Source organism: Rhamphochromis longiceps, linkage group LG19 (genome assembly GCF_057381845.1).
Source record: "Rhamphochromis longiceps isolate RC_006_pf linkage group LG19, R_longiceps_female_GT1.1, whole genome shotgun sequence".
NCBI lineage: Eukaryota > Metazoa > Chordata > Actinopteri > Cichliformes > Cichlidae > Rhamphochromis > Rhamphochromis longiceps.
Genome location: NC_140575.1, coordinates 23,521,549 through 23,534,188, shown reverse-complemented (window position 1 = coordinate 23,534,188; position 12,640 = coordinate 23,521,549). Strand labels below are relative to the sequence as shown.

At 38.7% G+C, this 12,640-nt stretch overlaps 1 long non-coding RNA gene and 1 pseudogene across 2 annotated transcripts; one reads left to right on the top strand and one right to left on the bottom strand.

Moving 5' to 3' along the window:
* Window positions 1-1,101: 1,101 nt before the first annotated feature.
* LOC146646768 (uncharacterized) lies at window positions 1,102-1,974 on the bottom strand. The gene is made up of 3 exons (XR_014908711.1): window positions 1,544-1,974; window positions 1,381-1,470; window positions 1,102-1,303 (listed from the first exon to the last, which is right to left on the bottom strand). It is a non-coding gene; the product is annotated as an uncharacterized LOC146646768 (long non-coding RNA).
* Window positions 1,975-9,394: 7,420 nt separating this feature from the next.
* On the top strand, window positions 9,395-11,040 carry LOC146646767 (Ig lambda-1 chain C region pseudogene; annotated as a pseudogene). Its single transcript, XR_014908718.1, has 3 exons — window positions 9,395-9,401; window positions 9,559-9,663; window positions 10,448-11,040. The product of XR_014908718.1 is annotated as an Ig lambda-1 chain C region pseudogene (transcript).
* The last annotated feature ends 1,600 nt before the right edge of the window (window positions 11,041-12,640 follow it).

The following is a 12,640-nucleotide window of genomic DNA, read 5'->3' as shown; positions in this document are numbered from 1 at the left end:
AAACGTTACCTTATTAAAAACGATAAAACTGTAGGATTGCCCGTGAGACAGGACAAGCGCTGCGGGGAACCGTTTAAAAACAAATCGACATGGCACACAGGTTAAAAATGGACGGCAACTCACACATGACCCCAAATGGGTAAAACACTATAGAGAAAAAAAATAAATAAATAAAAAAAAAAAAAAAAGGGCAAATCTTCGGTGCCGTCTTCACTCGGGCCCACCGCTGTGCATGCAAGAGCGGGGAGACAAAAAAAAGGATTTGTTTTCCCTGCAGCGCCTTCACCGTCTGCGACCAATTTTTTTATATATATATATATATATATATATATATATATATATATATATATATATATATATATATATATATATATATATATATATATATATATATATATATATATATATATATATATATATATATATATATATATATATATATATATATATATATATATATATATATATATATATATATATAGTACCTTGTCAATCTCTAGCTACGCTATCCAGCTGCTATCCCGAGGTCAAAATGGGAGATGCCCCCAAGGGTGGTGGAGAATGACCGAGCTAAGATCCTGTGGGACTTCCAGATACAGACGGACAAAATGGTGGTGGCTAACCAACCGGACATAGTGGTGGTAGATAAACAGAAGAAGACGGCCGTAGTGATCGATGTAGCGGTTCCGAATGACAGCAATATCAGGAAGAAGGAACACGAGAAGCTGGAGAAATACCAAGGGCTCAGAGAAGAGCTCGAGAGGATGTGGAGGGTGAAGGTAACGGTGGTCCCCGTGGTAATCGGAGCACTAGGTGCGGTGACTCCCAAGCTAGGCGAGTGGCTCCAGCAGATCCCGGGAACAACATCGGAGATCTCTGTCCAGAAGAGCGCAGTCCTGGGAACAGCTAAGATACTGCGCAGGACCCTCAAGCTCCCAGGCCTCTGGTAGAGGACCCGAGCTTGAAGGATAAACCGCCCGCAGGGGCGTGCTGGGTGTTTTTTTTTTTTTTTTTTTTTTTTTTAATATATATATATATATATATATATATATATATATATATATATATATATATATATATATATATATATATATATATATATATATATATATTAAAATACTAAAAGAATCAATATCTGTGGTGCCTACTGATACAGAAAAGATTAAAACAAAAAAACAAAACCATCGACAGCCGCAGTCAGTCTGTCGACTTACACCAGTTTAAAACAAATTAAAACACACTGATGTGTCGGGTCCTTTGCCCGCAGCCAGAAATCCACCTGGCAAAGCAGCAGCTCGGTACTCTGTGAATAAAAGGCAGGAGATCACTAGCTGGACAATAAAACACAGGAATATTCCTCCACTGAATTGGTTTTGTTACCTGTCCACAAGTTCGTGTCACACCCTAATAAATGTGGGTCAGTGGCGATGAAGTCCACTATACCGTTCTCACGGGAGCAATGTTTCCCACCTACAAGAGTGCAAATAACTGTAAACCTCTGCCAACAGCCAGAGCTCACGTGGTACATTTTTGTGTAACCTACCGTTCTAACAGAAGTTTAGGGGAGGACCCGTATCAGACTTTCATAGACAGGAGTTAAGAAACACCAACTTGCCCAACTCGGACCAAGCACTCACAGCTTCAGGTTTGCAGAGGAATACCCAATTGCCCACACCTGCGCTTATGAAAGGAGCAAAGACCAGCTCCGCCCACCAGGGGCGGTCCCAAGTCTCCAGGTCTCACCTGTCACAATTATATTTGTCTCATTAACAGATGCATGGTTCCCCTACTGTCATACATCTGACACTAAAGACGCTGATTGATTTTGATTATTCTGACAAACTGGATCAACATTTATTTTGAAAAACAGAAACATATGAATAACTGTTTAAAGGAATGAATGGTAAACTGGTCTAACATTACTTACTCTGAATAGTTTAGTCCTGTACAGCTCTGTAGAACCCTAAGAAGAAGGGTATGTACTCCATAGTAAAAACCATAAACCAGGTATTTTATATTTTGAACCATGTACAGATGAACTATATCTTATGCAAAAATAAAAAAAATCTAATCTTCTCTCATTCTCTTTTCTCGAATGATGTCATGACTTTTCTTCTAATTTCCTCATAACAGCTGTGTTTTCTCAGACTGTATTGCTGTTACTTTTCTTACCTCAAAGTTTACTTAGAGAGATTGAGTAACAAATTTTAATATTTTATATATTTTTATAACACACTCTTCAGTTTCAGATGCATTTTTGAGTTCCTGCATTATCAAATAACGGAATGGTATTCCATCTTTGTATATCTGATTTTATAGCTTCATTTAGCGGGGCATAGTTGGCACTGAACATTTTGATGAAGTCACAGTGTATTACCACCCCTAGGTACCTAATGCTATCTGCAGCCCATTTCCATTTATAGCGATTCTGAATTTCGACTGGCGGTTCATAGTTTAAAGTTAATACCTGCGTTTTATTTACATTAACCTTGTATCTAGAAAGAGCCATACTCTGATAGCATTTCCATGATTTTGGGAAGTGCCTGTGTGGGATAGGATATCATTAATAGTAAGCCTTCAGCAAACAGTGCTAATTTCTGTTCCCCTCCTGCAGTTCTTACTCCAGTTATATCCTGTCTCTGCCTGATCCACTGACTTAATGGTTCAATAAACAAGGCAAAAAGCAGTGGTGAAATGCAGCAGCCCTGTCGTGTCCCACGCTCCAATATAAATGGTTTGGTGAGGCCTCCATTGATTTTAATTTAAGCTGTTGATTTGTTGTATAGCCCTAAAAATAATATCAATTATGGATTTTTAAAAATTAAACTTCTCAAGCACTTTATATAAAAAGGACCACCTCACAAGTTTATACGCCTTCTCAGCGTATAAACTTGACACGAAGGCCTCTAATTTTTGTTTATCAACCTGCCTCATTATGTGCAAAATCTTTCTGATGTTGTCTTGGGCCTGTCTCTGTTTGATGAAACCCGTTTAATCATTATGTGTTAACCAAGGTAATATTGTTTCTAGTCTCTTAGAGATGATGGATGTGAACAACTTATAATCAATATTCAGTACACTAATTGGGCGATAGTTACTACATTCTAGTTTATCCTTTCCTTCCTTTGGTATAAAGGAATTTATTGCTTCCCTCCACGAAGAAGGCATAGTTTTCTTTTCCATTACCCAATTAAATGTTTTTAACATGGTGGGAGTCAAATAATCCTGCATTATTTTATACCATTCTGGGTGAAACCCATCTGGCCCTACCATTTTCCCTCCCTTTAGTCTTTTAATTGCCAAGTAAATTTCTTCTTTGGTTACTGTGGATAATAGCATTTTATTTTGTTCCTCTCTCACTCCTTGCAACTTGAGACCTGAGAGGAAGGTATTAACATCAGAATTGTTATCTAGAAAGCATTGGGAGTAAAGTATTTTATAGTAATTCTAAAAGGATAGTTTAATTTTCCCCAGTTCAGTTTCTATTTGTCTGCTAAGAGGGTTCTTTATTGGTTCTTTATCTTTAGTGCACCCTTCATCCAGGGTGCACTACAGATATTCAAATTAATGCATGGGTCAGTGAGCACACACCTGCACCTATGGAGTCCGGGTGGAATTTGTACATTACTGCTGCACAAATAATACTAATGGATTGCATTTATATAGCGCTTTTCGAGACCCTCAAAGCATTTTACAATTCCACTATTCATTCACTCTCACATTCACCCACTGGTGGAGGCAAGCTACAGTTGTAGCCACAGCTGCCCTGGGGAAGACTGACAGAAGCGAGGCTGCCATATCGCGCCATCGTCCCCTCTGGCCATCACCAGTAGGCGGTAAGTGAAGTGTCTTGCCAAAGGACACAACGACCGAGACTGTCCAAGCCAGGGCTCGAAGCGGCAACCTTCAGATCACAAGACGAAATGCAAATTCTGTTTGAATCAGAATCAGAATACTTTATTAATCCCTAGGGAAATTGTGTGGGTTATTGTTGCTCCAATACAGTATAATGTTACTGACAAATGGGATCAACAGTATAATGCTACTGTACTGTATAGAAACAAAGACAAAAACAAAAACATTTTGTGCCTTTTGCATTCAATGTATTTCTTTATTGTTCGTTTTGATACTTTGGTTTTTTGGTTATTTGTTTTTAATTGTGGGATTTTTGTGGTTATTTCATATTTTGTATGTTTTGTCATGTTTTCATTGTTGTTTTTTCCCCTGGTTCACACTTATGTTTATTGTCTGCACTGAGTTACTGTGAACGCCATTTGTGGTCAGTTCTTCTTCAAAGGTCAAAACACGCTAACACCTTTAAAATGACTGTTAGCATTTTGAACAGTACTAATTTAACCATGATACACACTGGCCAAGAAACAAATCTTCTTATACTGTTTTACATCATTTTTTATCTTTTTTTTTTCTTACATGTTTTTCTGCTTTTTGTGTTGATGTCAAATCTCACATTTGGAGCATTTTTGTTGTCATATCCTTTTCTTTACCTTTTAATATATTTGCACATACTTTTGTGCACACCATTTCTGTTGTCATTTTACAAAATTTTGTATGTTACAGTTTTATTGTGAGGAATGGTGCAGAAACATTTATGCAGCATTGACGGTCCCAAAGAGCACAGTGGCCTCCATTCTCCCATATATCAAAGAACTGAAACCACCATGACTCTTTCAGTCATCGGGGTAGAAGGGCGTTAGACAGTGAGCTGACCAAGAACTTGGAGGTCTGGACAAGGGCGTAGATTTGGTTTTGGCGTTGGTAGGGACAGATGACTCAACCACCGAACCCTGCCCTGTTTCTTTTTTTTTTCCTGTTTGTCTTTGCTTCTTGATAAAAAAAAAAAGGAGAAATATACTTTCCTACATATGTTATTCTGCATGCTTTTAAACCATTTAAAATTACAATTCATAGTTTTATATGTGAATTATATAATGTTAAATTACTATAAAACAAATGACTGACTAAAGTATTTTAGACTTTAGTTTACTTCACTCATATTCCATATAAATCAGGTATCATACAAAAATAAAAATAGCTTCAAATACAGTCATGACAATAAAAGAATATGACTTTAAGGACTTAACAACATTACTTCAGTTATACTACACCAACATCTCTTATATTTTGGCACTAAGGGAACACTGAATGACCTGGTGATTTTTGTCCATAAAACTACTCATCTAAGATTACCACAAAGTAAAAGATCTCTCAGCAAAATTATGCAACATTTTAGGCACTACTGCCCCGATCAAATCAGTGAGCTGGGATTTTTTATTCTAAACATAAACTACTGTTACAGCAACAGACATGGACTACATGTCCCACACAACAACTCAACGTCCACTATGTGAAGGAGCCAAACACATGCCTTCTCCTCTCTATAGCACCAAAACATCAGTCAGTTGCCTGTGATATTGCCTCTTCACCTCTGTCCAAGCTACAACATGGCAGAGCTGCTTCTGTCACCTGATAAATAACAGTGAGACATTCCACATACATGCAGTCCCACACGTGCTTCAAATACAGTAATGAACCAACAAGTCATCGTCCAATTTCACCTGTGATCTTGTATCACCATTACTCTCTGAGCTTTGTGTTGGTTCTTCTGTCACCTGACAAATAGGACATACATGCCAATAAGAATAAAATGTGTAGCTGCTTTGGTGTTTCTGTCAATTTGTGCAGATCTTGACTCATCAGTAATGTTTGTAGGGTGAATGCATTTTTAAAACAATTTGTGCAAACTGCACTACAAGGTGGATTATTTGCAAAATCGTGACTACCTCATAATATATTGTCTCAAAAATTAACCCTATGAATACGTCAGTGCCATTAGGATGAAATTATTGTGTCACCAACATTTTAACGTTAGACATATAATTTTAACAGCCTCTGTAAACTAATATCCTGGCTTGCTCGAGGCTGCCGTTTTCTCTGACAGTTTCAATCAAAATTAGAAATGCTGCTCTGAGACTGAGAGAACTAATAGTGCTGCCTTTTGTGCAGTTAGTTTCCAAAACACGTTATTCATGGTTACATAAAGTTTTAGACTGATGTGGGCCAAAGCCTAGCATAGCCTGTAACGTTATTGTGACGGACACTTTTCATGAGTGAGCTTGACTTTAAGAAACTTACAGGTTTCTTTGAAAAATACTTTCTTATATCCAGGTTCTTCTTTTTTGCTGCCGTCCTCCTCTCCTTCTTGCAGGTCTTTGCAGCGCAGGATTGCCGCTGCTAAAACTAAACAGAGCTCCCTGAAAGGCACAGCCAATTACATTGGCCATATTTGTCACATGATGTAGGACTCCAGTAGAGAACGTAATATAACTCTTTCTGCATCGCTGGGTGAATGAGACGTTGATCTTTTTTTTTTCTTACTATCGGTTTTGTTTTTCTTTAATCGAAGAGATCAAATTATTGGTGGGGACATGTCCCTTCCGTCCATGCCAAATCTACGCCCCTGGGTCTGGAGGTCTCTCCCCAATGCCTAGAGGTCTTAGGGACAGGAATACCACTTCCTGTCTGCATATGATATTGTAACGTTCACAAGAACCAGACGGTTGGATCTCAGTTTGTCCGTTTATTCGGTAACACAGGCAAACGGGCCGTTAACTCCGGGGAGAGTGCCCTCATACAACACTTCACTTCAGCCCCGCACAGTCACACAACAACCAGGACCCCCCTCCCCTTCCTGCACACATTAACTCCCTATTTCCTGCAGCACAACCAAACATGTATCTTAAAGAAATAACAACAGTGTGCAGAGATAACCAACATGTCACTGTAAAATAACATTTAACCATCGTTACAATATGTTTCATAGTCTGGTGCCCAATCTTATTATGGAGAGATGAGAACCATTTCTGCAGAACTCCACCAATCAGACCTGTATGGTCGAGTGGCCAGATGATAGCCACTCAGTAAAAGGCACCCAAAGGACTCTCAGACAACGAGAAACAAAATTCTCTCATCTGAAGAAACAAAGATTGAACTCTTTGACCTGAATCCCTAACATCATATGTGGAGGAAATTTGGCACAACTCACCATCTGACCAATGCCATTCCTACAGTCAAGCATGGTGGTGGCAGCATCATGCTGTGGGGATGTCTTTGGTCAGCAGGAACTGGACTTGTCAGGGCTAAATAGCTGAATGTGAATGTGCTTATGTAACTGAGGTGAAGGAGAATTAACACAGGTGTACTACAGGAGGGAAACCATCCCCAACAACGGAAGGAGCAGTGGAGCAGCCAAGGGAATGCACAGAATTGAAAACTGTATGACTAAAATATAATTTATTATATTTAAACAGTTAAAAATGTAAAATGAATTAAAACAACCCTGGCCAGGGAACAACACAATAAACATCAATGAAACACAACATTAAAAACCCAGTGGCGTCCGCCACGGTATAAAAGTCACTAAAAATTAAAAATCCAGGCAAGCAGTGTGCAAGGGGGAAACCCGGCGGCGTCCTCGCCTTCCTGTCCGTGTTCTCCGCTCCGGGGCGCTGGAAAGAAAGGGGCAGCGATAGTCACTACTCTTTTAGCGGCTACCGTTCATCAGAGTGGGATAAGTCAGGGACCCCGGGTGGGCAGAGCTCTCAACTCTGCCCGCCGCTTCCTTGTAACGCGCCAATCGGCACCGGCCCGTCTCGCCGCCGAAGGTAGAGCACTGTCTCGTCGCCTCTAGTTCCTCCAGCCGCCGGACCGCTCGCTCCGATCCCTGCTCGCTGGCATCGTCTCCTCGTTCACCGCCCACGCACCCAGCACTCTCTGTAAATCACCGCCAGCTCCTCCCTCTCAGGTGTGTCAAATTAGTAAAATGGGAAAAGGGCGGAGTCTCTCCACGACAAATTGACAGATGTAACCAAAACATGCAATTTGTTTTAATTCAGCATCACTGCAGCTGCACTGTTCAGAGGTGGACTTGCTAGAGTGTTTAGGATCATTGTCCTGTTGCATAATCTGAATGCTCTTGAGCTGTTGGGCACAGACTAATGGCTGGACATTCTTCTTCAGGATTCTCTTGCAGAGAGCAGAAATCATCAACTATGGCATTTAATCCAGATCCTGAAGCAGCAAACCAGCAAAGTAGACCATCACACTACCACCATTGTATTTGACTATTGGTATGGTGCTTTTGATGAAATGCTGTTTTGGTTTTACTGCCATGCAAACTGGCTAAAAGTTCAACTTTTGTCTCATTAGTCAACAGAATATTTTCCCAAAAGCTTTAAAAGGGTATCAAAAGATATTTTTTGGTAAAGATGGGATCTTTTTGGCAGAAAATCTTTTCATCATCATCAAGAAGCTTAATATGAATATAAATGTAAAGATTTATTTATTCATCTGTTTATAGAAACAGCAAAACTCTTGATGTAAATACAGTCAAGTAATGTGATGTAACAGAAAATGATTTGATTACAGCAGATCATTTTAAAATCCTTTTTTCAAAATGCCACAATAGACATGTAATATCTCAATTTAATTCTGTGTTTAGTGCTTGTTGAGGTTACTGTCAGCTCTGTGTTCACTGGTCTGTGTCAGAGTTTCTTCCTCTTCAGCAGCTGCAGTCAGTTCCTGCTGTAACAGCTCAGTTTCTCTGCAGTCTGACTGAGGGAGGTTTTTGTACGACTACAAATCACTGTGTGAACACATTAGCACTGTTTATTGCACGGATACTCATACAGTAATAAACTGCTGCATCTTCACCCTGAACTCCACTGATGGTCATAGAGAAGTCAGAGCTGCTTCCACTGCCACTAAATCGAGATGGTGTTCCTGACTGAATTATGTTCCCCTGTTTTATTAGAAGCTTTGTGGTCTGTCCAGATTTCTGTTGATACCAAAACATACAAGGTTTACTATCACAGTTTGAAACAGCTGGGTTGGTCCTACAGGTCAGAGTGACAGTAGATCCAGGAGTAGATGTCACTACTGGAGGTTGAGTCACAGTCACCTGACCGCTGCATCCTGCAGACAAAAACAAATCATTCATTTATCAGCAGAAATCAATGAGAGAAAAAGCAGCACATCATGTTTGAAATGTTGCTGAGTGAATGAACCTGTAAAACAGCAGCAGGTCAGCGTCCAGATGAGGATGGTGATGAGAGTCATGGTGGTTGTGCTTTCTGCTGTGTTGACTGACAGATGTGAGTCCTGCAGTGTTGAAGTCAAAGGACTATAAACCTTCTCAGTTCTCTGGAGGATCAGCTGATGATGCAAAGCCTCCTCTCTATGGAAATGATTTCTCTGCTCTCAACACACAACAAAGAAATGTGAGAAGCAACAATAAATTATTATGACATGATTATGATTCTAACAAAACACTGGAAAATACTTCAGAAAAGCGATTCTTTTTAACGTCTGGATTAAAATGGCTGGTTGGTTGGAAAGCGTAGATTTTACTTTTTTAATCAAGAAAAATATTAAAACAATCCTTAATTTTTTTTTTTAAAGAAAGCCATTTGAACACAAACACTTTTATGATAAATATTTTCTAAACTGTGAAGTTTACTGGGGAAAGTAGTTAATTTCCAGCGTTTAGAGGCTTGATCAGAGTGTGGGAGGTTTTTGTACGGCCGCTTAATGAGTTTGTATCACTGTGGTACACTTTTGGTGGAGGAACCAAACTCATCATTCACTGTAAGTATCTAAATCTTCTCATTAACACAAAATATTATACTATTACTATTTTGAATATGTCATCAGAATGTATTTAAACATTGTGTGTTAAATTATATTCTGGGTGTTTTACATGATGTGTACATGGTTGGATTTAGTCATAGTAGCTGTTATTGAAAACTTGGTATCAGAAAGTGTGAATATATAATACAGTATCATAACTGAATGTTTATATAGTACTGAAAATTAAAATTATATTTTGAATAAATCTATTTTAATTAAGTTTTTTTGTATTTATCTGTGAATAAATATTTTTTCACAAAATCTGAGGCTGAAAATAGCACGAGGAAGCTTTGATTTTATGTATTTGTACAAACAGTTAGCTGGATAAAAAGGTTTTACATTCTTGGCTTAAAAATAAAAGAGTTTTATTTAGATGCAATTTAACGGTTCCATCGCGAGTTTATGGTTCAGTACTTTGAGGTAGTAAAACTGAAGTGAAACAAACAGATGGCAGTCTGTACAGACGGTTCATTTTTTCAGTTAAGAAAATAAATGTAGGAACTAGATGCTGTACAATATAATTACTTTTATGGCAGGTTTAGAAAAAAAGATGTGTAACCTAGGGGAAAATTCCAACTTTAAATGTAAAATTCCAACTTTGTCATTATTTGTAATTGTTATTTTTCCATTTCTTCCACGATGCTGTTAATCTCTGTCATGTATCATAACTGTGTAATGTTCAGCTCTCTGTCCTACAGCAGAAGTTAATCTGCTCCTTGTGTGTTCCTGCTCTCCCTTCCAGCTGGCCCCATGGTCAGACCCTCAGTCTCTCTGCTTCAACCCTCCCCTGAGGATCTCTCTGGGTGCACCACCACACTGGCCTGCCTGTTGACCGGCTACTCTCCAGAGGGAGCCGAGGTGAGATGGGAGGTGGACGGCAGAGAGGTGACAGAAGGGGTCCTGACCAGCTCAGAGGATAAGAAGAGTGATCGCTACAGCAGCAGCAGCACCCTGACCTTGAGCCAGAAAAGCTGGTTGAAGGGAGAGCTTTACTCCTGCAAGGTCATCCATCATGGCCACACACAGTCCCAGTCCCTGAGCAGGAGCTGGTGTGAAGGCTAGAGGAGTTACCGAAGCCCAGGACAGGAGCCGGGTGTGTGGGGAGCAGGAGAAAGACACCTGCCTCTGTGATCTATATGTGTTTTTGTTTGTAGAAGGAAATACAGCTTTGTGTGTGAGAGAACGACACTGATGTAAAGTGTTGACAAGAACAACAAGCTAAAGAGCGACATGTGCAGCTCAGCAGCTGGTTGTGATTGTACTTGTCATATTAATGATTCATGTTTGTGTCAATAAAGCTTGCAGTTATCCAGAATATTATAAAACTTTTTTGTCTTTCTTCAATGGTGAGAAGGAAGACAGTATTCAGACATTTCATTATTCTGTTTACAACAAAATGACACAAAGGACTAGAAAACATAACCCCACGTGTTTTAATATATTTACAAAAACCACTGAGGCATTATGAAATCAGAATCAAATATGTAAGCAGGCAAATTTACTCAATTCTAATGAAGGAATTAAAAAATAAAAAAGTTTAATTTTAAAGCACAATTTCCTTCTAAAGAGATTCATTTCTAACAATAAGATTGGTTGATTTTTTTTGTTTAGTTATAACTGACTTCAAAATAAAAGAACTGCATCACATGTAATACTCAATTAACGTTGGAGATGTCAGTCAATTATTCTTCTACTCATATGTAAAACCTTGCAGTTCCATGGTGTCCTGTTTGTACTGCTATGACCTTGTTATAGGACCCACTTTGTACCATCATCTGATCTGTTTCTGTTTTGATACTTTTCAGATTGTAGCACCTAAAAGTTGAATGAGCTTGGCTGATTCTGTGAGTTGTTTTAAAACTCTGCTGAAAACTTAGTTTTATAGTTTAGTATTTTCTAATATTTCAAACATTTTCTGCTTGTTTAATGTTCCCTGGCTATGTACATCTTTAATTTTGATTACAGTTCTTAATAATATTATTTTTTTTATTATATAACATATATTATCTCTGTGTAAACACTGGGTCTTCATGCACTCCCATACTATATTATTCTCCTGCATCATCAGCTTGAGCTAACTCAAGCTCCTTTTCCAAGCTCCTAAGACTACGATGACATGGATGACTGAGAACCTTCACAGACAGACCCTAACCCTAATCAGGATGGACAATTTGTGTCAAACACAAAAAAAAAATTAATGAGGCAAGAGGCAGAAGGCAGCACTCTCTCTCTGGGCACTATTTACAATTAAGGGGAAAGCATTTATGATTATTATTATTATTACTGTTTAAATTCAAAGCATGCATTAATTGGTTGAAATCTATTTTAATATATGTGAAATAATTTAAAAAAAAATTTTTTTAACTTTTATTTAAATGATTTATAATAAAGTTAGTTGTTTTTATATAATTGGACAAAAATAACTTGAGCTTATTATAATAAGATTATACTAGAGTATATCTGAATTTCATTCTGTTTCTTTTTGTAAAGCTTTTTTGTCAGCTCTGTGTTCTGTCTCCCTGCAGCTGCAGTCAGTTTCTGCTGTAACAGCTCAGTGTCTCTGCAGTCTGACTGAGGGAGGTTTTTGTATGACTACAAATCACTGTGCGAACACCCAAACACTGTTTATTTTGTGGGCACTCTTACAATAATAAACTGCTGCATCTTCAGCCTGAACTCCACTGATGGTCATAGAGAAGTCAGAGCTGCTTCCACTGCCATTAAATCGAGATGGTGTTCCTGACTCAAGTGTTTTCACATATTTTATTAGGAGCTTTGGTGTCTGTCCAGATTTTTGTTGATACCAAAACATGCCCTGATCCCCATCAGTATATCTGACAACAGCTGGGTTGGTCCTACAGGTCAGAGTGACAGTGGATCCAGGAGTAAATGTCACTACTGGAGGTTGAGTCACAGTCACCTGACCGCTGCATCC